This window comes from Ictidomys tridecemlineatus, chromosome 8, assembly GCF_052094955.1.
Source record: "Ictidomys tridecemlineatus isolate mIctTri1 chromosome 8, mIctTri1.hap1, whole genome shotgun sequence".
Classification (NCBI taxonomy): domain Eukaryota; kingdom Metazoa; phylum Chordata; class Mammalia; order Rodentia; family Sciuridae; genus Ictidomys; species Ictidomys tridecemlineatus.
Window position 1 is genome coordinate 21,244,909 of NC_135484.1, and position 27,439 is coordinate 21,272,347.

Sequence of the window (27,439 nt, forward strand, 5' to 3'; positions counted from 1 at the left end):
GCCGCACTGAGGTACTGACTTCAATGGCTCCCTTCTGAGGGCCTTCCCTGATCACCTCCATTCATCCCATGCCCAGCAAGGTCCCCTTGCAATTCACCATTACAGCATGTCAGAATGTTTATCCCCTCCACAATTAAGAGGCTTCTTGTACATTCTGCAGCTTGATATCAGTCTCTTCTGCTATGCATTCAAGTCAGACACCATAATGGTTGTGTTCATCAATTCTGTTGGTCACATCCAGTCCAGGGCCTGGTGTTGGGGACACTTACCCAAGAGTTATTTCCACTTAAAATGGTGATCTCTGAAAAAATACACTTTGAAACACACTGCTGCCACAGTCGGGCCCCGAGCAAACAGAAGCTAACTTGAACCCATCATGTACACCTTGGTTATTACAAGGCAGGAGGTCCATGAACTTTGTCATGAAAAATAATCCAATATGTTCACCAGCCTCTAACAGAAATTTGCATCATCTTTCATTGTGAAGGCAGATCACAAAACAAACTTTTTTTTTGTACTGGGGATTGAAACCAGAGGCACCTTACCACTGAACTACACCCTCAGACCTTTTGCTTTTTTTTCATTTTGAGATAGGGTCTCACTAGATGGCCCAAAGCTGGCCTCAAACTTGCAATCTTCCTGCCTCCATCTCATGAGTACCTGGGAATGACAGGTATGAGTCACCATGACTGCCACAAAACATACTGTTAATACTTCCTTTGACTATATCACCAACAAAAATCATAGACACTTTCACAGCACCTTACAGCTATAGCAGATACCTTGGGGGGAAAAAAATCATCTGGCTCATCACCATTTCAACAGCAAGAGCTGACAGAGCTGGTATTGAAATACACTAACAAAGCACAAATATTATCTGTCACAGACTTTTTAAGTATTTTGATTACTACATGTCAATATAATTTGTTTCCTTTGTAGCACATGTATTTTATTTTGTGCATTTAAACAATATTTGTCCGGCTTCACTAGACTGCTAAAGAGGTCTACAGGAAAAAGAGGCAGCAAGAGATGACAATAAAGAATAAAAGCCCCTAATCTACATTACTACCATGAGATTAGAAACATCTGATGCACCAAGAAACATATTTTGTTTTCAATGAATTGAACACATTTTCCACTCATTCTGCAAAGGAATAAAAACTTCTAAAAGACAATTCAAAATAAACAGAACTAATAAATTAAAAATCTATTTTTACAATGAATAACATTATTTGTATCATTGGATTTAATACACAACTACAAAAAAGAAGAAATTTGCAAGGGGCATTAACAAGGTTAACAGTGACCAAACCGGTCAGCTATTAGGCATGCGACACTCCTAAGAATAGTTTGATATGATGAAGCCTCACCCACTTTTTGCTGAAAAGACTCATGCCTGAACCATTAAGCTCCCAAGTTTGCAAAGTGAGAATGGCAGACAGATTGTGCTAGCAAACATATCCCATTTCTATTTCTACCACATCTTCTTAGTTCCAACCTTCAAAATGGAATTGGTCCGTCTATTTCTGCAATAATTTGCACATACCCACCAAGAGGGCTCAACAGGAACCTCTAGCCTCTGACTGTGAGTTGCTTTACTCAGCCATTAATACCCCCAGGCTCCAATGAAAAGAGAGCTTTGACGGGAAGGGGCAGGCCACGCCTGGATGGAGTTGGAAGGCCAATGGGCACCATCCAGGGGCTGTGAAACCAGGAGAGAGGTTCAGAGAAGGCCCAGGATCAAACTAGGGCAGTCAACCGGCCCAGGTTGCACTATTGGAACTGTTCCAGGAGAGTGGATTGTTTAGCAGCTCTCTTAAACAACTTAAGACAGGATTTGGCCAGTTCCCCTCCACAGCTCCCGTTCCATTTAGTAACTCTCTCACTCTCTCCAGCCAAAAGGAAATTAACAGGAAGGAAATGATCCTTGTGTCTTCCTCTCATTTCTCCTCTCCCTCATCTCCCTGTCTTACCGAATTGAAACTTTAGACTTCAAGCCCAAAGTCAGCTCGGTTAGCCAGTTTGAATTCACAGGTATGTCACTTTTCTCCATGATATTAACAGACCACCTCAGCTCCACACTGTAGACAGAATCCTAACTCCTCTTAGGAGGTCACACACCATTCCTATCAGAATACTTGCTGCAAATCATGCAAGCATTCATTGCTTTGCAAGGACAAAGCTATCAGACAACCATCCTCAGCTGAATGAGATCTGAAGGAGAGTAAGAAGTGCCCTTGAGGTTCACGTCATCCGGAGACACAGAAAGAATGTTGAATCTGGGAGCCCTGTCATGTCAGTGCGACAGTTCAATCTTGAGAAAATAATTGTCTCCCCATCCAACCCCCGGCCGCTCCTTAACTGAGGTTCCTCCATGAGAAAGCAAAGAAATTGGACAGGGTGGTCCCTTCAAGCATCTTTCCACCTATAACACTCTGAGGGTCTGTGATACCACAATACTGTCCACAGTCATCCGTGCCAGGGGAGAGCAGCCGGCCACTCAGTACTCAAACTGGTTTCTAGGTCAGAAAATGCTGGAAAGAGACCATTCAGCTTGGAAGTCTGCTCATTCAGAATTCTCAGTGCCTCACAGTTGTGTTCCATCCCTAAGGACCTAAATATACCATGAGTGTGAAACATCTAATGGACAATATGCCCATCACCCTGAGCAATGTGGAAAGTACAAGGCTGACACATGAGAAGAGAGACTTGTCTCAAAAGAATTTGAATATTTACAACCCAGACACATGATGTGATGATTTAGGTGATTTCTAAAGCCACAGAGCTTGTTGGGGCTGGCAGAAGGTATAGAAAATGTTAGAACAACCACAGCAAGAAATCAGAGCTGAGAAAAGACAGCCACAGGAAAAAAATTAGGGGACTATCTTACAAGGTCTGTGATCACCCAAAATGTAATATTGTATAGAGTTTTTTATACTATCAAATAAAATGTATCAAAATGATTTCTAAATTAAGTCTTTCATTACATATTTCTCAGCTTTTATATAAATAATAAATGTACATAGTTTGTTTTTTAATCAAATAGACAAAACTAAAACAAAAAGCAGCAGGACTGGGGCAGTCCTGCTCTGCGGGGGTGGGGCAGGGGGCATCCCCTTTCCTCTGTTAGCTGTTTATTCTGACAATAGTCTGTGCATTTTTAAATACTATTATTATTATATGAATTATACACACACACACACACACACACACACACACACACACACACACACACACACTGGGGATTAAACCCAGAGGGCTTAACCACTGAGCCACATCCCCAGCCCTTTTTTATATTTTATTCAGAGACAGGGTCTCCCTAGGTTGTGTAAGGCCTTCCTAAGTTGCTGAGGCTGGCTTTAAACTCACGATCCTCCTTCCTCACCCTCCTGAGCTGCTGGGATTACAGGTGTGCACCACCACACCTGCATTATTGGAATCTTAAATGCCCCACACAGGATTAGTACCCAGGAGAGCTCTATTGGGAGGTGGTGAAACCTTTAAGAGGTGGGGCTTTGTGGGAGGTCTTTAGGTTACTGGGACAACTCAGACTCTTTTGTCCTGCTCAGCCATTGAGTAGCTTTGCCATGCACTGCTGCCATTATGGGCTGCCTCACCAGGGGCCCAAAAGGAACGGATGGGATCAATCAGTCATGGACTGAAACCTTCAAAAGTATGACCTAAAATAAACCTCTTCTAGGTTAATTATATCAAGTATCGTTACAGTTACACAAAGTCGACTAAGGTAACTATGTTTATAGTGCACCTTGGTCCCCTCTGGTACTGGGGATTGAGCCCATGGGTGCTTTACTATGGAGCTATTAATTTGCAATCTTGAGACAACATCTCATTAAGTAGCCAAAGCCGTCCTTGAACTTGCAATCCTCCTAACCTCAGTCTCCCAAGTAGCTGGGATCACAGGCGTACACCACCACACCCAGCTATGTTGCTCCTTTGTTGACAAGACTCTTTCAATAATAATTAATGATTTACCTTTCTTTTTTAAAAAATATTTTTTAGTTACACATGGACACAATATCTTTATTTGTTTATTCTATTTTATGTGGTGCTGAGGGTCAAACCCAGTGCCTCACATGGCGAGGCAAGTGCTCTGCCACTGAGCTACAACCCCAGCCAAGATTTACCTTTTTTAAAATCCACAAATCTGGCCTCTATTGAGACTTTTGTTTCTGAGATCATATTTTTGAATATCTAAAGTCTCTTTCCTATTTTCTGAAAAAAAAATTTCTTTTTAAATCACATTGTGTTCTTGTTTCAAAGATGTAACTATTTTCCTATCTCTCTCAGTATATTTACTGTGTTACTTTCCTGTTTCCTTCAAGTTTCTTGTGGCTGTTGTTGCTTTGGTATAGCTTTAATGATGAAAGCCTTCCTCACATCTGCTGACTGGTGACAGCCCTTAGTATTTCAAAACCAGGTGTAAAGGGGCTGGGATTGTGGCTCAGTGTTGCTTAGCATGTGTGAGGCACTGGGTTCAATCCTCAGTACTACATATAAGTAAATAAAATAAAAGTTTCATGTCCATCCACTACTAAAGATTTTTTAAAAAATCAGGTGTAAGGGGGTTGAGGTTGTAGCTCAGTGGTAGAGCACTTGCCTAGCACATGTAAGGCCCTGGGTTTGATCCTCAGCACCACATAAAAATAAGTAAATCAAACAAAGGCATTGTGTCCATCTACACCTAAAAAAAAAAATAAATATTTTAAAAAATCAGGTCTAAGGTTCTGTGGGTTTAGGGGTCACCTTCTGAGTGTTGGGCTCAAAAGAAAATAATCAACTTATCTGCTGTAACTATACTGTTCTCACAATAATAGCAACTGTTAATTGGGGTGCTTGGTGATGGGAGGCATGTGGCTTCAGGAATTTGGGGACATGCAAGGTCATTTAATCCTCTGCATTCTCTCTGGGCCATGGGTTCCAAGTTAGAGTTCAATTTCTATAGATAATATATAAATCTCCCATCTCCCACGCAGGAAGGGAAGAAGGGAAAAATCTGGGAGTCAAAGCACGCAACTTAGAGACTTTCAAATAAAGTTCTAGTTTTTAGTCCCAAACTTCTTCTACTTTTCAGTCCCAAATTGTTATCAGGAGGCCCTATTACCATCCTGGACATTCGGGGGAGCGGGGAGTAGGCACACCGAGCTATCTAGTTCACTGCTCCAGAAATATTCAGAGTCATTTTGGTAGGAAAACGGGTTGTATTCAAAGTCAGTTTTGAAGGACGATAGAAGAAACTCTTAATTTCAAAACTTCCATCTTTGAAGGCTCTGAGGGCAAGGATAGCTTTTAAAAGAAAAGAGACAAAAGGCAGGAAATATATGCATGCAGATTTAGCTAGCTTATGCTAGATGGTAGACAGGTGGTGACCTTCATTTTCAACTTTCTTGGTGCCTGGCAGGCCAGGGGACTACTTATCAGTCTTTACTCTCAGCATGAGGAAGTTGTTCTCAATTTTAGGGGGAGCCCTTAATTTCGGTCTGTTTCAAAATTTCTTCTACATTTCCAATACCTGATCTCAGTGAGCACTGATGATGCAGGAACCCATCACCATGAGCTAACCTGGGTCCTCCTATTGGTCCCACTCCACCATCATCTTTTCTGTTTGCTTTTTATCACTATAACAGGTGACCAGAGACAAGCTACTTATGAAATAAAAGAGGATCACTGAGCTTACAGTTTGGGAGGTTCAAAGTCCAAATAGCATAACGCAGGATCTCCTGTGAGGGCTGCCCCTTAGATGTATCACCCATGTCATGGATAACAATGATGGGGATGGGGGCATGCAGGAGCAGGCCAGGGGTTACACCTTGAAACCTGAGCAGACAAGATGCAGGGAGCCAGGCTTGCTCCTTTATAACAACCCTTTCTCAAGAATTCAAGATAGGTAGAGCATACCCACAACAACCTAAGGACTTCCCACTAGGTCCCACTCCCAACACCACCACCCTGGGCTCCAGGTCTCCCACCACAGTGGATCTTGGGAGATACTCAGACCACACCCAAACTGAAGTATCCACCAATGGCCACGTCCCTTTGGCCTCAGGAGCTTATTCTTTTGATCTTTTATCATAATTACACTAAAAGCACATGGCAAGCCGTGGTGAGCATGACTTGCTCTAATATTTTAACTACAAGTTCTGCTCTCTTCAATTTAGATTCAGGAAGACTCCAAAAATGGTCTCATTTCCACCAGCCTGGCCTTGGGTTTCAGATGGTGGCAGTGTGCAGGCAGGACATGGGTCTCATGGTCTCAAATGCCAAAAGATGTCTTCATGGATATTTAATGGTCAAAACCAAACTTTATACAGTAATAAGATTAGTTGCAATTATTCTTTTCATGATTAAGTTCAATCTGAAATTTGACCTCAATTTACAGGATGATTTCAGTGACTTCACATATAGCACAAGTTTACAGTTACAGCATCCAATTACTTTCCTTTTCCTCTATTTTCAAATGTGAAGCTTCACTATTAGTAACTCAATACAACCAAATTACAGCGCTGTTATGAGGCTTCAATGCAAATACACTTTCCGTACTGAAGATCCTAAATGGCATTAGAACTTTATTAAAATGTTAAATAACTTTGATCTCTGAAAATGTGTTAAAACAAATTGAGAAATTCAAAGTTCATCTAGATATACTAAATTTTTAAAATACCTATAACTGTATTGAGAATATTAATAAAGAAAAATAAAAACACCCAAAGTAGAGGCTTTTATCACCCAATGCTCAGCTCTCTGTGGGCACCTCCTGGCCCATAGAAAGGTCCATTTACAATGTCTGAAAACAAAAATCATTGCCCGTGTTGGCTGAAAGGGAACATGTATGTTCCTGACAATAATACACTCATAAACAGATATGAGATTTCAACATCTCTTTTAAGCCAGAAAGAATTTCATGCCTGCCTATTAACACCCCCAACCCCCTACAAAACCCAGTGAAATTGTCTCTGGCTACGTAAGGAAGATAGAAACTTTTCCAGCTAATAAGGTCAGGTTTGGCATATACATAAAATCGCAAGCTACTGCCCAAATTACCTCTAAGCTCATATATGGCAAGCTTAAGTCACTAGAAATCATGGAAGCTTGTAAAAAAAAAATATTTTGCACACATTGCAATATATGTTTAATGTATCACAAAAAGATGGCAAGTGACAGAACAAAAATTAATAAGGTGTTCTTTACTTTCTTTAAAACTTAATGTCTGAAAAAGCTTTAAAAAATGACTACTAAGTGACTTCAAACTTTAAAGCAAAATAAAAACTAATGCTGTGCTGAATGGGTTCTGATCCAAGAATATTTAATATCCCCTAAAATTCAAAACAGATTACCGCAAAGCTATGTCCCCACCCTTCTCCATCCCACTGCGAATGTGAGGGAGGGAACACTGTTCTGACTGTTCAAATGACACACTTCTGGCAATTTTAACAATCAATTTGGGTAAGAGGAATCGGGCTAAATGATGCTAGACTATTTACACATAATATGTATATTATTCAATCCACAATTTACCTAGCACTCATGACAACTGAAGAGTCTACTGGAGGAAGCATAATCAATTAAATTACCACACTTAAGAATCCCTAAGGTATTCCTGCTTACTTGCAGGAATCACACCCCGAGCTTCTAGATGAGCAAATAACATGCCACTCTCCATATTTCCACAGGGCCTGCCTTCTACAAGACCAAAATCAACACTCCCTGCATGCCTCCTCAGGTCTTCAGGCATTCTGTCTATTAACCCTCACAGTGTGTATGGAGTCCCTGTGTGCCAAGGACTGCTCAAAGCAGTGACCCAAAAAGCACAGGAAATCTAACTTTACTTCTGCACGTGGCCCACCAAGTCAGCCTCACTGAATGGGACCCCATGTGGGAAGTGTTTCTCTATATCAAAATTACTTTGATTTCCAAACCCAGCTGAGGAAACACAGAAGCCCTTGGCGAAGGGTCACCAGAGCGAGTGTGATGGTGGAAATAACCATCCAGCCCTCAAGTCGCCTGCAGGGCAGCTGAGCAAGGTGGCTCACAGGTGTGGGGGAATTCGCTGAGTTCACAGATGGAGACGGTTGATGCATCAGCATATTCTGCAGAGAGTGGGCACCATCGTTTCATCACACAGACACCCAGACAACTGAAATCTGTGTTTAATTAGCAGAAAGAGCCAAATTCCACACATCCATGACCGGCAAGCAATGGAGACCAGGTCCAAAAACTGTGTAGTTGCTTAGATTTTTCCATAACTTTTGACTTATTTACTACCATTGCTATTTGCTCAGAGACTAAGCACTGAGAAGTACTACAGGCAGTAATGAAGGGTGTGGCAGAGCTACTTGGGTTTAAATTCAAGATCTGTCACTCCATGTCCTGTGCTATGCTGAGCAAGTTATTTAACCACTCTGTGCCTTTGTTTCCTGACTGAACTACAACATGAAGGTAACAAAATCACCTCTTTCACTGACTGTGGTGAGAACTGAAGGAATTGATAATGTTTGTAAAATATGTACGAATATACCTGTATATGTGCTTGTATATATGTATACACATATAAACATATACCCACATATGTATGTGGGTGTATAAATCAATATAGTAATAATTGGCATAGAAAGCACACAAAAACTAACAGCTACTCTTCTTACTACTGTAATACTTCTTAGACACCTGGTCATTCAGGTTAAAATTACACAAATATTAAAACATGTGCAAACATGTTTAATAGGATGAGATAAAGATGATTAAAAAGATCTGCTGATTCCAAACAGCTGTGCCCTTCCAGCCTCTGCCGCACAGTCAACTGGTTTGAGTGTTTCCACCAGCACCTCTGCGCACCGGTCCCCCATCCTGCTCCAGTATAAAATGAGGCACACGCTAGTTCTTCACCCACCTGAACACTAATAGCTCATCAGAACTGGAAAAAGGCAGGGAAACAACTCATGGGGTTAATATCTTTGCGGTTTCCTTTGTACTGCCACCTGGGAGAAACTGTCCTTCACTACAGAATACACCTCTCCCCAGCCTCCTCAGGCTCTGTGGTTCCCATACTTCCTACACCCAGAAAGCTCACTAAAATACCAAATGGCGTATGGCTGAGCATCAGGCACAATCCAACCAACCTATAACTTATTAATTCATAATCACTATAAAATAAACTAATTACAATTGATATAATAGTTTTGATCATTAATGACTATTTATAATTATACTTATTTATAACATTCACAAAGGTGAAAAACCAATGACCTGAAACATGGGTCCAATTCCATTTGACCAGACCTAGTAGGTTGACTGGGAGATGTCCCCTCTGTCCCCATCGACAACCTGCAGGAAGTCAGACCAAATGAGGCAGAGGGGAAGAGAGGGCAGGAATGAAGAAAGGAAATAACAATAATAATAATGACAACAACAGAACAGTAGCCTCTCACAATGTTAGTCAAGCAGAGCATGGTAGCACACACCTGTAATCCCAATGACTCAGAAGTCTGAGGCAGGAGGATCTCAAGTTCAAGGCCAGCCTCAGCAACTTAGCAAGACCCTGTCTTAAAAACTTTATTAGAAAGGGTTTGGGATGTATCTCAGCCGTAAAGTGTCCCTGGGTTCAATTCCTAGAATAATAATAATAATAATAATAATAATAATAATAATAATAATTCAAAAGTTTTTTACACAAGTTTTGTCTTTTTCTTGATTTTTTTTCTATAGACAATATATTAAAAATCAATAAAGAGAGCAAGACTTCATTTCTTGGTCTCCCCTAAATAAAAGAGTTAAGAAAGGAAAAACACATTGAAGGAAAATTTTTCCTTAAAAAAAAATGGAATTCATAGAGAACCCACAGCACTTCATTGTGAAGAGTATTACTATATAGGTTCATAATGGTTGCCAAGAATTTCCAGTATATTTTACAGGGTATTAAAAAAAAAAAAAAAAAAAAAAAGCCTAAAAGCAGAGTACCTATGCCAAAATTGAAACTCAGGAAAGAGATAATAGGTCAAAAAACTGTAAAACATAGAGACTTGAGGTTTGTCAAAAGAAAACAATCCCATCTGGAAGCTATTTCCAGGACAGGAAAGGAGGACAGACAAAGCCCAGAAGGAAAGTTAAGATTTACAGACTGTGAGAGCAGTTCACCCACAACTCTGTGAGAAGCACCAAGAGGATGATCCAGCACAAAGGGTTCCTGCACAGGAAACTCGGAGAACGACTTTGAAAAACAAATCTATGGGAAGGTCAGAGTAGCTCCTAGCATCTTATTACAGCAATTTGGTAATTTACCAGGACACCAGAATAGAAAGTTTAAATTTGCTCCTGGGTGAAGGCAAGTCACTGGAGAACTAACTTACTTTCTCTCTCTCTCTCTCTCTCTCTCTCTCTCTCTCTCTCTCTCTCTCAAGAAAGTTCTCAAATGAAAGTTCTCGATCTCTCTCTCTCACAGCTGAAGACGTGGGTTTCTCCCTCCTTCTTTATCCCACTTCAGAGGTTTTCCCAAGGCGGGAAACAACCTGTCCACTTTAGCAACTGTATTTTTGAATATTTGCAGACAATGTCAACCTTGTTACTATTTCCTCATTGATTTATGTTCTGCACAAATGGACATAATGAGACAAATTTGCATTCGAAGCTTAACAAGGGGATAGGGTACCTTACATAAAGCAGGCAGAATTTAGGCACTCTCCTCTTAGCGTTTTTTTTTTGTTTTTTTTTTTTTTACTAATCCCCTCATTTCTTTGCTTCTCTGCATTTTAATTTTTGTTGTTGTTGGGTTTTTTCCCTTCAAAATCTTATTTCTTGTGTAACCTTTAATAAGAACTGGGACTACAGAGGGTTGTACATCTTCTAAAACATTATAAAAACCAAAGACCTCAATCACTTAGCAAGGCCCTAAGCAACTTAGTTTGACCCTGTCTCAAAATAAAAAATAAAAAGGGCTGGGGATGTGGTTCAGTGATTGAGTGCTCCTGGGTTCAATCCCCGGTACCAAAAACAAAAACAAAAAAAAAAAAAAACCCACAAAAGACCTGACTAATTAATCAGCATATCCTTATCTATGAAACAGAAACAATTATATCTTCCCCATATCTTACTTAAGGAGTAAACAAAATATTTGAACAAGCGGACCACATACCCTTAGCTCTCTGCCTCACTCTACTTTTTAGGTAATTTTTCTTCACCTAAAATTAATTTTCCTCATGTGCTCCGGATTTAGCAAGCATTCAATTAGTTCACAGATTGCTGGCTTTTATGGTGTAACTAACTGGTTACAATTTTTAAAGTTAATGTATATCCAGATACTTCCTGTAAAAAACATTGACTTTGGCAAAGATTCCTGGACCCATATATTACACGAAGTAAAAGTTTAACAGATTATGTTTAATTTTAAATGAATGTAATGTAAATGAGGATCCTAACAAAGTGATTGCTAAACAGACATTTACCCTGACTTTCTAATTTCCTTTTAATGTGCGGTACTTCATACTTCACACAGTACTCACTGGTCCCACTGTGATACCTACTGTGTGAATAAAAGCTATGGGGTCAGTGAGAACCATCAAGTATTAACAGTGTCCAAATAGGAACCAGTATTGGTCTCTCTCTCTCTCTTTTTTTTTTTTTTCTTTCCTTTTGCAATCTGTGCTGGAGATAGAACCCAGGACTTCAGGCATGCAGGGTAAGCACCTGGCCCCTCGTGGGAATACTTCCTCCCACTACCCCCCACCTTTTTTTTTTTTTTTTTTTTTTACAGCTAGAACCTCAGTCTATCCATTTTTAACGTCATCATAAAAGATGAGAACATAGTGAAGAATGAAATACTTGGAGAAAACATACCCTGAAACCCTGGTTCCTCCATCTCAGTGGACAGGATGCACAGGGAACAGTCCCACTGGAAGAGCAACGGAGCCTTGGGCCACCACCGCCTGAGACAACCCTCAGCAGCTCACAGTGCCACAGCGTTTTCATGTGTCAAATGGCAGCAACAGCTCCCCCACCAGATCACCAGCAGACAACCCTATGGACTCCTACACGTGTGAAGTGCCTGTCAGGCAGATTCCTCTTAATGCCATGTAATGCCATGCTGCCCAAAGCAGAGCCACTGGATAGAGGCCCCCAGCCAATGTGGCAATGTGGCTGCTGTCCAGTCCACACAGGGGCACAGACAAGAGGACACCAGTCCACTAAACTGTGTCTCTCCAGAGGGGATGGCTTGCCCCAATGACCACCCAGAGAGGCTGCCTCCGCCTAATATTCACAAAGGCCAAACACTGCCAAGCGGCAACTGATTAATAGCCATGGTCACATGAGAACAGAAACAAGAATTTGGAGCCAGAAACTGCCCCCAGCTAGTGTCACAATCTCTCCCTTCCCTGCCCTCTCTGTTCACACCAAGCACCCGGACTTTCCCCTCCTCCCTACATTTCACCCCAAGGCTGCCCACTCTGCCATGGGTCCTGGAACAACATCCTGACCTCCATCCCTTCCAGGAGCAGCCAGAGAGCTTCAGGAAAGGGACAAGCCCCAGGCAGGTCACGGCTGCTGCTTCCAGACCAGTGTCTTCTCAGAAAACAATGTCATAATGGGGGGCTCACACCCAGTGCCCTTTCACGGCTGCCCTGTGGTCATTCACCTACCACGAAATGAGAAACAGGATTCCACAAAGCAGGTTTGTGTTACCAGGTTTCAAACAACCGAATTAGTAACTTTTTATAACATGGTGCCCAGATGTGGGATCTTGGCCTCTGTTTGCACACGAGCACCTACTCTCAAGGCTGGGCAAGTCATTTGGCCTCGCTGAAACTCAGTTTCCTTATCTATTGAATAAAGGGGGCGGGGGAGTAGCCCAGTAGGGGGTGTGGTGGGTGCATACACATCTGTAATCCAGCCTCTCTCAGGAGGCTGAGGCAGGAGGATTGCAGAATTACAAATTCAAGGCTGGCCTCGGCAATTTAGCAAGAGTCTATCTCAAAATTTAAAAGGGGATGCAGAACAGTGGTAGAGGAGACCCTCAAGAGGCCCTGGCTTCAATTCTCAGTATCCAAAAAATAAAAGAAAAAGAAACTAATAGTAAGCATGACCAAATATTTTTTCTCCTAGGTCTGTTGTAAGCACTCCCAATTTAATATATGTACAGTGACACTGAAAAAATGTCACCATTACAGGAGTACAATCCCTTATCCATGGCACCAGATCTACAAAGCTCTCTAAACCATAATTTTTTTCCCTCAACCCATTTGGCAGCAAAACACGACCTGAACTTACCTGAGGTTATTTACAACTTCATTTGTGTCCTGCTTAGTGTAAATTTTCATACAGTATATCATAGAAATATTAGTTTATTTAATGGTAGGGTGCTGCCCCCCAACTCCCCAGGGAAACATTAATAAGACATGCTATACAGACCATAAACTTTCTGAAATGGAAAAACTGAAAAATCATAAATTCTAAAATGTATCTAGTTCCAAGATATTTTTCTTGTTGTTTGTTATTAGCAGTGTTTGGGATTGAACCTAGGGCCGTGCTAGGCAAGTGTTCTGCTACAAGTACACCACCCCTACCAGCTCTGGTTCCAGGGGTTTGGTTTGGGGTAAGGGACTGAGAGTCTGTATCATGATCCCAAGGTGAAAGAGGTGGTGGCTTGCCAGTCAACCAAGTACACTTTAATGTGCTAGACTTTCAACTATATCGAAAATTCCATCCCCAAGTTATCAAGAACTGAGCAACCGTTGCTCAGCCGTGGGATGGGTTAGATTCAGGGTCCAGACTGGCCGGTCACATGAGGGGAGGTGGGCTACGTGGATGAGCAGGGAGAGGAAACCAGCCCCACCACTGGGCTTCACTGCTCCCTGAGGACCAGAGCCATCGAGCACCTTTTTATGACTTGTTTAGTCACTTTTTATTTCTAGATTTTCAAAGTGAATCTAGTTTTCATTCCCAACACTGGCTCCCTCTGGTCTGGGCAAACTGCCATTGAATCACAAGGGCCACTTGAAGGTTTGGAGTTTTTGTTTTTTGTAAGCCGTTGCAAACATTAAGCTAAATAAGTGAATATTCTCCAGCCTCCTTCCCAGTTCCCTCCCCACCCTAACCATCCAGTAAAATGACACTTCATTGCATTTCAAAGATATTTCACTCTGAGTAGATTAAACAGACAATGTGAGTATGATAAATGATAAACGTGAATGCTAATGAAGTGAAAGCATGAGAAAAGTGACAAATTTAAGAACTAAATCAATGTAATGTTTCTCCTTATAGGACCACCCTTACATCCAGATAAAAGGGCCTTGCCTTAAACCCTGCATTTCAGAGGGCCTCCTTATGAGAGAACACAGAGCCTGGCGACATCACATCCAGAGCCATGCAGCTCCTTCTAAAGCATGGTCCAGAGGCCCAGGATTCCCATAACCTGCTCAAAGGAGCCCTTCACGTAATGAACACACACACCAATTTGCAAGTGGGTTAGGAGAGGAGACCATGGACGTTTGAACAGGTAATCTGGGTGCAAAGCCCTTTTTGATGCAGAATGGGGCTAGCATGGGAAGACAAAAGGAAAAGTTGCAGCTGGGCCCAGGGGTCTGCTCTGCTCTCCACCATGTCTGGTACTCAAGTCAGGCCTCTGAGACTCAACACTCAAACTCAGTCCACCGAGTCGTTATATAAGTGTGTATTAAGTGTATTTGCTGTTGTCCACTCTTCACTTCTGTTTTACTATGAGAAATCCAGCCCTCCTCCTCCTTCAGCCCCCATAGTTTTAACTTGACACGTGGTTGTCTTACCACAAAGCACGTTTCTCAACCTCCCCCACAGCTAGATAAGGCCACGTGACTAAACTGCAGACACTGGGATATGAAAAGCCATCATGAAGGCAACCTGAGTGGCATCCTTCAAAAAGGAATTTGCTTATTTTTTATTTCTTCTCCTTCTCCTTTCCTTGGACTTCAGCTTGGATATAGAGTTGAGGGGTGAGCCTGAACCACAGAGGCAACCCTGGAGAGTCACAGAATAACAAGAAGGAACTGAGTTCCCTGAGAGACCATATGGAGCAGAGAGCCACTTACCAATCCCACATCCACCAACTCTGCACTATAAGGTGAAAGATAAATTTTGATCTTATTTGAGCCACTCCATTGTATTTTGAGGTTTCTTTACCATAACATTTTAACCTTTCTTTAACTAATACATTTGCAAAGGATCCAAATAAACAGCTTGTAAATTATATTTGGCAGGGGAAGAGGTGGTGTGAGCCAACCATAGTGATCCTAGCCAAAAAAATGTTGCACCAAACCTTAGCAAATGAAAAAAAGAAAAGAAAAAGGAAAGAAAAAGAGATGTGGTATCCTGCAAGGTTATATTTTCAAAAATCCTACCAGAAAAGTATGTCAAATAAATAACACAGAAGAAAAAACTTTAAAAATCCCACATTTGAATTAACTACAGCATCCAAAAATCTATAAACAACCTGAAAAAGCTTAGGTTTTTTTCCTAGAAGATCAGCTTATTAAAAAGCAAAAAAAAAAAAAAAAAAACAAGCAAAATTCCAAATATATTTTAAAAAACACCTGCTTGTGTAATATGATTAAAACTATTTTTACATGATTTTTTTAAAAAAACTGGAAAGAAGTACACTCACATAATAAGCATTGGTATAGTTGTAATAGCTAACATTTATTAAGTGCTTTTATATATCAAACACATATATTAATTCATAAATTTTTTATAATATAGAAAGTAGGTGTTATTAGTGTCGCTATTTTATTGATAAGAAAACTGAGACAAAGACAGCTGAGCAATTTACCCAAGTTCATACAGCCAGCAGGTCACCATGATAAAATCCAAAACCATGCCATCTGATATTGCTATAGAATATCCACTCCCTACAGTATTTCCAAGAGAGTGCTAAAATTTTTTAAATCCTATAGGATTCTTCTTACTCGTCTTTTCAAATAGCATGTAAAATAATATGCTATACTCAATACCTAAGCCAATTTAGAGATAAATGTTTATCCCAAATGCCATCATATAATCCCTTCTATAATCCCAACTGCAATATCACTAGTAAGAATCCAGTGTGCAGAATATTTGGGAAGGTCACAAGATCAGTGCAGACAAAACAGAAATTACAACGATGAGGCAGAAGTCACTGGAACAAATGCTTTCCAAGTACAACTTTCACACTTAACAAGTTGGTTCTCAGTTTGAAGTCAACTAGTCCACACTCCTTACCTAATAAACAAATCAATTACTTGGGCAGAGATTCATTGACTTATTCAAGGTCATACAACTGGTTATTTATAGAGCCAAAACTAGACCCTAGCTCCTGTCTGAAACCAAGATAAGCTCTTTCTTTTTAACAGTGCACCCAGGTTTTCTAGAATTTAAAAACTGAAGTACTGATTGTTAATTATTTCCAAAATCCAAGCATGACCCCCAGGAGTGCAGTTAGACTGCAGCTACCCTCACCACCCCTGTACCCAACTGAATAAAAGGCACACCCTGCCTTTAAGCAATATATGAGTCTAAAATGGGCCTCTATCCTAGAATTTGCAGAAAGACTTCCAAGGCAAAAAAACAAAAATCACATGAAAAAGGGAAGCTTTACCTTCAAGATTCACAGGACATGAATCTTTACCTTTAAGACCCTACATGGGGCCCTTTTTGAAGAACACAGTTGTCCAACAAATGCTTCCTCAGCCCGAATTTATCTCATAGAAAAACCATCATCCTCATTTCATTAAATGGGATATTTTTATGCCCAATTTAAAAAAAAAAAACTTCACAGAATCACAGAATAAAGGACAATTTTGTAAAAGGAAAGGCAGCTGGCATACGTACACACAATGACATACATCCACATTACACTGGCCTCAGTGTTCTCAATTCATGTCTGACTATTGAAAATAACATCAAGAAACCCCACTATCGGCATTTGGGAAACACCATCAAAGGCTGGCATGGAGCAAACCTGCCAGTACAACAAAGATACAATAAGACTAAGCTGATGTTTGTCTCGGGGATTATATACCTGTTGAAGGCAATCAAACTGCAATCTGTTTACCCATTCAACATATATTTACTGAGCACACACTGGGCCAGGTACTGTTCTAGATGCCAGTGGTTCAAAACATCTGACATTGTGCAACTTACATTCTGGTGGGAAAAGACCATCAGAACATGCAATAAGTTGATGAGAGAGTGTGTTCGAGAGAAAGGGATACAGGAAAAAAGAAAGAGGGTAAGGTAGGTGGAGGTGCTAAAGAAAGGAGAGCTTGCTGTTATAACCAAGTAACCAAGCAGATCTCCAGAGGAGGGAGTTGACCATATGGATGGTTATCTGCAGGAAGAGCACTCAGGCAAAACAATGAACTTGGAGATGCCTAGGGTATACAAGAGCACAAAGGACTACAGGAGATGGAGCTCAGCAGGGTCATCAGGGCTCTGCAGATGACTGAAAGGGTTTTTAGCTTTTATAACATGTCCAACAGGGAGTCACTGAGGTTGTAAGCCTAGGTTGGAATGATCTAAAACTGCTTTTAGAGATATCTTGATATCTGGGTTGGAATGATCTAAAACTGCTTTTAGGGATATCTTCATATCTGGGTTAAAACTAGTGTTAGTGGGTGCCCTCAGTCTCTTTCCTGTTGTTATAACAGATTACTTGAGAGTGGGTTATTTATGGGAGGAAAAGGGGTTTATTTAGTTCCCAGTTCTGGAGATCAGAAGTACAAGAACATGGTACTGGCATCTGCTCAGCATCTAGTGAGAACTTTCTCAGTGCTTTTTAACATGGCACAGGAGCATCACTTCATAAGACCTAGTGAGTCTGCCAAGGAGAACTCACTTTAACAAAGCAAGCTCACTATAACAAAGCCACTCCCTAGATAACTCATTAGTCAATAAATGGATTCATCCATTCATGAGGGCATAATGCTCATGACCAAAATGCCTCTCAAAGATTCCACCTCAAAATACCATTAACACATGAATTTGGGGTTTAAGTTTCCAACATATGACATTTAGGGGACACGTCAAGATGATAGCATGGGCCAAGGGTGGAAACAGGTAGACGCGTAGAGGCTGTTGAAGAAATCCAGGCAAGAAGCAAGAGTGACAGACACTGGTCTTAGCCAGGGTGATAGCAGAGGAGATGGTCAAACATGATTAGATTCTATAGAAACAGTATTTGGAAAACAGAAACAGGGAGGCTTGTTCACGAGATGGATTCAGGTATAACAGAAAGAAAGGACCACAGGGATGATTCCAAAATTTGAAGCCTGAGCAATTGAAAGAATCGGGTTGCCTTTGTAAGAGACAGGGAAGACAGCGGGATCAACTTGGGTTAAGGAGAAGTTAGGAGCTCACACTTACAAGACTTGAATATACATATAGAAATGTCTAGTGGGCAGCTGGAAAAACAAGCCTGCAGTCCAGGGCTAGAGGTCTGGGCCAGAGAGAGCAATGTAAGTCCTGCTTTCAGATGTACTGAAAGCTGGGAGACTGGTGGATGACAGTAAGTCAGGGGTGACAGAGAGGAGGTCCAAGGACTGTGCCCTGAACAAGCCAACCAATCCAACATTAAGAGGAAGTGTCAGCCAAAAGAAAAGGGGAGAAAGAGGGAGAATGTGGAGCCTCCTAGAAGACAAGGGAGGAAAGGGCATCATGAAGAAGTTGCTACCAAGATCAAGGAAGATGAGGACTGAGAACCACCAACCTCCGGGTTATGCAATACGGAGGTCTCTAGTGGTTTCCATGAGAGCAGCTTTAGTGGACTGGTGGGGGCTACACCTGACTTGAGTGGTTCTGAGAGAATGAAAGGAGAGAAATCACAAGTGTTGATGTAGAGAACTCTCGAGGAACTCTTTTTTGGGGGTGAGGGCGGGGGATTCCAAGGATTGAACTCAAGGGCACTCAACCACTGAGCCACATCCCCAGCCCTATTTTGTGTTTTATGTAGGACAGGGTCTCACTGAGTTGCTTAGCACCTCGCTTTTGGGAGGCTGGCTTTGAACTCACAATCCTCATGTCTCATCCTCAAGAACCACTGGGATTATCAGGCGTGTGCCACCGCACCTGGTTTTAGGAACTCCTTCAGAAAAGAAAGTGGAGACATGGGGACAATAGCTGAAGAGACAGGATCAAGAACAAAATTTTGTTAGAAGAAAAATTAAAACTTGTTTGCATGCAAATGGAAGGGATGCACTACTGAGGAAATGGTGGGGAAGAAGAAGACACCAGGAAATGTCCAAAGGAGACCATGAACACACAGCTGGGGTTATCTGGCCTCGACCTTGGGTCCAGGTTGATGAGGCATTAGAGACAGATGTGGTGTTGGGCATATGGATTCCTCTTGGGTTTCCTTCAGTTGTCTTAGAACAACAGGCAATGTCATCAGCTGTGAGACCTGATGGGCAGTGAGTGCTTCTAAAGACAGGAGATAGTGGGTAAGATCACCCAAGGTGTTGGGAGAGGTACCACCATGTGGCACTCAGGTCCCCCCTGAGACCGTGAACTGCACTGAGACAAGGAATTTAGGACTGTGTGTTTCACCTTGGTCACGTTTCTCTGCAATGGCACGCACAGAGGGAAGATGGAGAATTAGATTTGAACAAGGGAGGCATCTATGAGGAAGCAAGAAAGGAGAGGAAATGGAAGTATGTACAAAGGAGTGATTGACAAGGGTATCTCAGTAAACAGGCCCAGGGAGGAAAGACAGCAGAGGATGAGGGACAGCATCAGGTAGTAAGAAGTATTGATGGATTGGAGACCCCAGAGCCAGAGATTGCTGAATTTACAAGAGGAAATGATCTAGATATACATGATGGGCAGAAAGCGGGACACTTAAAACGGATTACGAAGAGGCCACAATCTTCAGTGATGGCGGGATATAACCACAGAGTGGAAGACGAGATGACTAGAAAGAGAAATGTAAGAAACCAAGAGGACGCAGAGGTGGAGGGATCATCTATGTCTACATGGCCATCACTGAAACAAGAGTGACCTTTAGAGATGACCATGAACCAGGAGCTGAAATCACTGGGAAATGACAGAGAGCCATGGGAACAGGGAGGGACATCTCAACAAGGAGGTGTGTTTGGAAATGCAAGTTGATGGAAGAAGAGTTCAGCTGGGGGATCTGGTCTGCTATGGGCCACTGCCCCCCTCTCAGGTAGTACAAGGGAGTGGGAGAAAGATGGCCTGTGAAAGGTGGTCAAGACACACAGACACACGTTTTTTGATGAAGAAACTTCCTTTGTTTGTCAGAAAACATAAAGCACTGTGATACCCACTCCACCTGAACTTGATGAAGTCTAGGTTCCATTAATTAAAAAAAAAAAATCTGAACCAGACTGTTAATTAGTGATTTATGTCTGATTATTTTCCACTTTTAGCAACAAAAGGGAAAGCTTCATCAACAAATAAAAATTCATTATATGCAAAACTGGGTCAAACATGATCACAAATTTTGTCCTTCACACTCTGTGTACTCACCCTAATCCTAGCAATCAGATCCTCTGCTCAAAATTGGCTCCGAGATACCAGAAGCAAAGTAGGACCCAGGCTTTGCACGACAGCAATAATGTGAGACCCTGAACTCACTCAGAATGCCAGACTGCCAATTCAATTCCCATCAGAAAAGACAGAAGCACCCCGAGGACACAGCCATGGTAACTGGCCACTTTTCCTGTCCTAAGCCTTAACTTCCCAGTGGTTCATGGATTTTCTTTTGAGAATATAAACAAAGATGTGAACACTTTTCTAGAAAATGTGCAGAGCGACAAGCGTAAAAAATTTGATAGATACTGCAGGCATTTATTAATAACTCTCCTCATCTTCCCCAAGTCCCCCAATTAAGTTAACCAGAATATTACCCACCAGATACCTTCCCATGGCCCTGGCATTTAAATAAGGACAACTATGGGTCATCTACCCACACCTGCCAAAAATATTTAAAAAATCAAATATTAAAAATATTAAAAAAACCACTTTCTGCCATCTTCCACCGTCATCAACTACTACTTTTCAAGTTCCCCCTTCCAGAAGTTCAATGTAGGGTCAGTCAAAAATCACAGAAAATACAGAGAGAAATAAAACCCACAACACAATTCTAGGCGAAATTTTAGTAACATCTTTAAAAGGGCCCCACAGATTACTGAGGAAAGTAGTCAAGACTCCAGCTGCCAATTTTCAAAGACTGACCCCAGCCCAACCCAATCTCATACATGTGAGATGACGTGGGGAGCGGGTCACACGTGTGTATCTCCTAAATATCTCTCAGGCACCATGAACTCTCTCTCGAGTTTCATTTAGTACCCTAATTACTTCCCTTCCCCCTCAAAACCCTGACGGAATGTCTTCACCTACCAGGTGCTAAATCCAAAAGCCAAGCATCTCCCTCTCCACCACACCTGTTACCACCATTGGGGCACCTATCTCCTACCTAAAGCGTTCAAAGCCTCCCCTCTCCCCCTCCCACACTGCCACCACCATAGTCTAGGCTTCTAATACCTCCTATTCTTCGACGTGATGGCCACCCAATGACCCTCTGGGACCACAGCCAAGCACCCACACCTGTGCTCTCCATCCTCCGTGACACAGCTAGAACTCGACTCTGTAGGCAAATCCAATCAGATCAACCTTCTGCTTAAAGCCTTTCAGGGGTGGCAGGGCCTTCCAAACCCCACGTAAGCTCCTGGTTTTGGAAGGCCCAGAGAAAGGAGGGCATCTCCAGTTGCCAAAAACCAAATAGTAAGTGTATGACCTGATACTGTAGTTAAGGTTTATGGTGTGGCAGGTGGTGTGTTTACACACTGGATATGCACTCTCATGTGTGTGTGTATAGTTAGTGGAATTCCTGTTCCTAGAGATAATAATAATAACAACTGACAGAGGAATAGGACTGCAATGGATCTTGGGGTTCGTCCCACAGAGCTGCCTTCCAGGCCCATGGCGATGTTTCATTGCTTGGCTACTGGCCAGGGCTGCAGCCCTAGCTAGCTTAGCACAGCTACGTTACCCAAACCTTCATCTCACGTCTTTCCCAGGGCCAGCCAAGGCCTACGGATCAAGCTCTGAGTCCAAAGATTCAATACCATCATCTCAACCTGGAAAACCTCTGGAGGGCCAGCCCAGTGTCAATGCCCCTGCGGATCCAATGGAGCCCTATTTAAAAACTACAACAAAGTGTCCCTGGGTCCAGTCCCCAATTCTCACCCTTAAATCTCCGATCTGCCATCGATTCCCTCTACTTCAGCCCTCCCCACCTGTCCAAGCTTTCTCTACCTCGTACTAACTCTTCAGATCTCAGTTCACATAATCCATTCTTCTAAGATATCTTTCCTGAGGCTCCTGGGTACCAGATACCCTTCCGATGAGCTCAAGCGGCAACCTGTGCTGCTTCACTTTTACAACTGTAAACCTCCCTGTTTCCTCTGTCCTCTTAAAATCCTCTGTAACTGTCCTCCTTAAGTGGCAGACACTGGACAGTTGGAACTCATGTCATGTTCACCCTATCCAAATCCAAGTACCTCACCCACAGTAGGATCGAGGTGACACAATGCTGTTCATTTTGCCAAACTAAAATCCTAGGAATCACCAATACACAACACAACAGTGCTTGCAAGAGTTTTCAGCCAAGAAACTTTGTTTATTCTTAAAGGCAAAGGGAGCCACCATTTCTGAAATACCAGCTTACATGCTAGAATTTAGATTGTTGATTATAAGGATTGGAAAGATGAAACTTAAAAACAGCATGACAATAGCAGTCTCTTCCCAAAACCTCTGCAGCACAGCCCCACAATGAGGAAAGCATCTGCTGGAGGAATCATTATGATTTCTGAGCACCCCAGCTTTATTGACTAAACTCCAATGACCTTTCCATCACTTAATTATTCCCTAAATGAAAGGTATTTTCCAACATCTGCTCTTAATTTATTTTTAATTTGCATTTACTCTATCCTCTCTGTTGAAGCTGGAATTACTAATACAGAATGACATTATCTTCACAGCGTCACATTAAACACTCTACTCTTCAATTAAAGTTGCACTAAAATAGTTTTCCAGTCTCTTTTTGCATATAGATTTTCTTCTGTTAAAGACTATTATGTGCACTTTAAAACGAGATTAATATTACCTTTCTTTGCTATCTTTCCAAACATGAACACGCTTTCCTTTTTTTCTCCTTTTATTTAGTCTATTTTTTCCTAAAGTATAACCTATCTTTCATTATGTATATAGAAAAAAAAACTAAAATACTCTCAAAACTTAATCCAATTTAAATTCACTCATAACTGACCAAAAGGTAATGTGAGAAAAATAGGAGTAGTTGACTAAGGAGCAGAAATAACTCTAAAATGTTCAGAAGGTAATCAAGTTAAGAAAATCGAATCGGAGGGAAGAGATCCTAACTAGTTTTGAAAATCTGAGCTACAGTACGATTTGAAAAATGATATGCCTAAATGAAAGATATAAAACAAGTGCCAGAAAGATGAAGTTTACACTGAGGCTTTACACATGCTGTTACTAACTGCTATCCATCTTTCAAACCCTTCCCTCACTTCACCTCCACCTGGACCACTCTGCCCAAGTCCCAAAAGCTCCAACCTCAACATTTACTCTAACCACAGCTTTACCTGCTCCAGGCCTCTCTCCAAAACTCTGCCTTCTATATTAATCATTCATGCTGCCACCAAGTTTTCTTTCTGATAAACAGTCATGAGCCACTCATTAACCCACTTCAAATCCTGTAGTGACTCCCTTAGTCTGCTCTAAACAACTTTCAAAATCTGACTCTAAGCTCTCCCATCACCCCCATTACCCCAGCCACGTTCAAGTACCATCTACTGACTCAAAACACGCTGTTCCTTTTCCATCAGCTATAATGTTCTCCACTCACCCACTGTCACCTGCCTGCCTCCTATGCCTTTTTCAAGACCCACCTCAAATTCCCCTCCTTAGGGTCCTCTCCTACTCTGCTCTACCCTCACTCCCACAGGAAAGAGCTGTCCTTACTACTATGTTTTCACTGCCTTTTATATAATGCACTGATTTTTGCACAAAAATATCTGCTTTCCATTTCTATCAGTCTGTTGCGCCAGAGTGCTCAACAGGAAGAGAAATGTGTCTTGCTCACCTCTGCGCCCAGCATCTAGCAACAGTGTCTGGGCAATAACCATTGGCTGGACTAATAAGACGTATGCACACTCATCTAATTTTGAAAAACCATTAAAAGATCCCAGTAAGCCTTTATTGAGCACTTACTGTGTGTGTAGACTCAGCCAAATGCTGACATCAAAAAATTCAAATGAGGAAAACACACATATATCCAAAAGTCAGAAGAGCCGAAAATAGAAATAAAGAGTGAACAAGAAGGAAAGATCAATACTGGCACAGTGATCAGAGAGAAAAAAGCTTTGTGGCATTTATGCTGACGTTCCAAGGATGAAGGTCTCCAAACCACAGAGCAGGGAGAAGAAGAACCAGGCACAGAAACCAAAACAAGCAGAAGCAGGAGAATGACCACAAATGGTCTTCACATGACCCTGCTGGCCTCTTAACAGTGGTGTGGAGGACAAAATGTGAGATGGGGGTGAGGAGCAATGATGCTAGAAAGGTAGGATGGATTTAGACTGCCTTAAATGTCTCATCTAAAGTTGGCACAGTGCTGGGCACGGTGATGCATACCTGTAATCCCAGCAGCTTGGGGAGGCTGAGGTAGGAGGATCGCCAGTTCAAAACCAGCCTCAGCAATTCTCAGTGAGGACCTAAACAACTCAGGGAGACCCTGTCTCAAAATATAAAAAGGGCTGGGGATGTGGCTCAGTGTTACAGAGCCCCTGGGTTCAATATCTGGTACCAAAAAATAAACAACTAAAGTCGGCACACTGAGTTCTCCTCCCTGGGCTGTCTGTCCTGATGCCCCCAGAATAACACTTTTCCTGCCCCAAATGCACAAGGTTTCCCTGAGACAGATAGAAAGTGTATACACATGTGTGCTCTCCAAATACGGATACCCTCCTAACATAACTGGTAGCATCTCTTGAAATGCACATGCAAGTTAAAAATAATTCAAGTCCACTCATTCTTCTATACAGTTAGTCTTATAATGGGAGTTACATATAATTAAGAGTCTAACATGTCACATGCTATGGAACTGACCCTCAATACCACATTTAAAAACATAGAAGTTAACATTTCTACATTCTATAGTATGTCTAAACATTTAAAGGGATCTCATGTGGTAGCAGTAAACTAGAACACATACAGAGTTTTATTTACAAGTGCCCCAGAAGCTGGGCTTTGGGTAAGACCAGGAGACTTTGACATCAAATAAGACTCAAAGTCAGGTGGGACTGGGGAAATAGCTCCGAAATAGCTCAGTGGCAGAGTGCTGGCCTCCCACACACAAGGCCCTGCGCTCAATCCCCAGTAGTGAAGAAGAAAAGAAAGAAAGAAAGAAAGAAAGAAAGAAAGAAAGAAAGAAAGAAAGAAAGAAAGAAAGAAAGAAAGAAAGAAAGAAAGAAAGAAAGAGAGAAAGAGAGAAGAGAGAAGAGAGAAAGAGAGAAAGAGAGAAAGAGAGAAAAAGAGAGAAAGAGAGAAAGAGAGAAAGAGAGAGAGAGAGAGAGAGAGAGAGAGAGAGAGGGAGGGAGGGAGGGAGGGAGGAAGAGAGAAAGAGAGGAGAGAAAGAGAGAGAGAAAGAAAGGAGAGAAAGAAAGAGAGAGAGAGAGAGAGAGAGAGAGAGAGAGAGAGAGAGAGAGAAAGAAAGACATTCTCCAATCCAGTTGATAATTGCATGCTAAAATTTAGAAGACAATATAAAATTTCAAAACTGGTAACAATCCACTTTGAGAAATGGGTCACGTGTAAGTGTATGTGTTGAGGTGTAGATTTTACTAGTTAACTTCCTCCTTTTTCTTTAAAACTTACCCCCACCTTGTAAGATGGCCAACATCTCACAAAAATCCTTGATCCAACATAGACCATCATCTCAAGTGGGTTCCACCAGGTGCTCCTTTTTAGATTCCCAATCTTAAATCTGCCTCAGGAACAGATCCCATTAAATTCTAAAATGTGATCTCCATTCCCACACATTGACATAAAGAGAAGCAATTGTGTACCTCAAACTACCCTGAAGGTTGTTGAATCAATGAAGAAATTAAAATCCCTTCCTGTGCCTTCAAAGAAATCAGACCCAAGGTGCCTGCAAATAACCCAAGATCTGTAAGAGATTTGGGGTTTGTTGTTTGGTTTGGTTTGGTGTAGCTCAGTTTGGCTAACTAACCATAAAGGACATCCGGACCCCTAGGGTACTTGCCATGGTGGTCTCTGAGCCACTTAACTCCTTAGTTCATCTTGAACATAAAAATCATCACTCGGGCTGGGGTTGTGGCTCAGTGGTACAGTACTCACCTGGCACGTGTGATGCCCTGAGTTATATCCTCAGCACCACATAAACAAATAAATAAATAAAATAAAGGTATTGTGTCCAACCACAACTAAAAAAATAAATATTTATTTTTAAAAAATCATCATTCATCTTTTTAAATTCACTTATTTTAAAAGAATGATAGACAAATTATTTCATATCAAAAGGAAGCATAATTATATTAAAATTACCAGAAATAACCCAGAATTTTAAAAACAGGGAGGCAAATGTACTTTTCTCTGAACTTAAAATAAGAAAATTTGAACAGAGTGTAAATGGGAGAATTTTTTTTCCTACCACAAGTTAGAAACACATGTTTTGCAAATGATGTCTCTTTTTTTTTTTTTTAGAGAGAGAGAGAGAATTTTATTTATTTTTTAGTTTTTTCAGCAGACACAACATCTTTGTTTGTATGTGGTGCTGAGGATCGAACCCGGGCCTCATGCATGCCAGGCAAGTGTACTACCGCTTGAGCCACATCTCCAGCCCGCAAATCATGTCTTAGGAAATGCACATGAGAAGCTTTACAATGAATTGATCAGAACTCCACACTCAAGTATTACCTAGGAAAAGAACCCAAGATGAGACATTAGACTCCCAGAAGGTAGAGGCTTAACACACTGAGGTGGCAACTGAGGAACTCAATGAAGAAACACTCCAGTCTGAAATACTCTCCCGAGGTCTTCTGGTTCAATGGGCCACAATAAGAAACAGCCCCACATTGCAATCTCCTGACCCACTTTCCTTGGTTTTACCTTCACTCAGCATAAACCACAACTTTCAAAACACTGGAACCAAGAAAAAGCATCCATTAACTTTTTAAATTGTTTAAAGGAAAGTATTTACAAGTTCTTTTAAAAATCATAAACATTTGACTATAACTTTCCTTGCTCCTCTGAAATGCAGATCACTTTTACTTTGATTCAGTGTCAAACCTCCCTTTCTTGTGTATAAACTAACAATGCTAGAGAGAATAACCCAGGGGACTTGTTAAAACTCTGATGTAGCTGG

At 41.5% G+C, this 27,439-nt stretch overlaps 1 protein-coding gene across 2 annotated transcripts in view; it reads right to left on the reverse strand.

Annotated features, from left to right (window-relative positions):
* The window catches only part of Utrn (utrophin), a 508,932-nt gene that overhangs the window by 466,015 nt on the left and 15,478 nt on the right, over positions 1-27,439 (reverse strand). The gene's annotated exons all lie outside the window — the stretch shown is intronic.